Raw genomic sequence first — 807 nt, forward strand, 5'->3', positions numbered from 1 at the left:
CGTCAATCCGTAAAAGAATTCTAAATTGTATGTTATAAATTTTTTAGAAAGAATGTATATTTTAGAAAAGAATGTTTATAAAAGAATGTATATTTTAGAAAAGAATGTTTATATATTCACATACAATTTCTAACTTCTTTTCTAAAATATACATTCTTTCTCGAATATATAAACATTTTTTATCAGCATTTTTTTATGATAATAAAATTAATTTATGACAAAATAAAGTTTATTTTTTTTTATTCCGAAGTTCCTAGCTGCCCCACTAACGGTTTTGGTCTATAAATAACATTGTTGTTATAAGAATGGGCGAGCTATCATAAAAAGTTGATTAATGAACAATTAACTCATCAAGATTCAAGATCAACCTTAAATAATTGTTAATGGGTTTGCTTCCACACACAGATTTTGGCAAATTACTCCATGGCTTCTTCCGTTTGACTGTTTGAATAATAGAAAAGTTTTCAAGTCATAAATCCACAATTTTCCTTTCAATTTAGTTGATTGAAGAATAATTCTAGTATTCTACATCAAAATATTCTATGTATGAGACAAACCAATAATAGTATTATTGTTATTGGAGTTAACCAAATATTTAAGCATGTGCTTTCTTTTATTAAGGTGTTTCAACTTTATATGTGGGTTAATAATGCATGTCACACGGAGCATCTTTTTACTTGGATACTGTACTATTAGTATGATTCCTTTGAAATATACTTTGACTGCGTGAATAGACTATTAATAAACAATTAAAGCATTAATTACTACTTGGGTCTTTCTCCATAATTATGATATTAGACGAGATTA

The sequence above is a fragment of the Arachis ipaensis genome, chromosome B08 (assembly GCF_000816755.2).
Source record: "Arachis ipaensis cultivar K30076 chromosome B08, Araip1.1, whole genome shotgun sequence".
Classification (NCBI taxonomy): domain Eukaryota; kingdom Viridiplantae; phylum Streptophyta; class Magnoliopsida; order Fabales; family Fabaceae; genus Arachis; species Arachis ipaensis.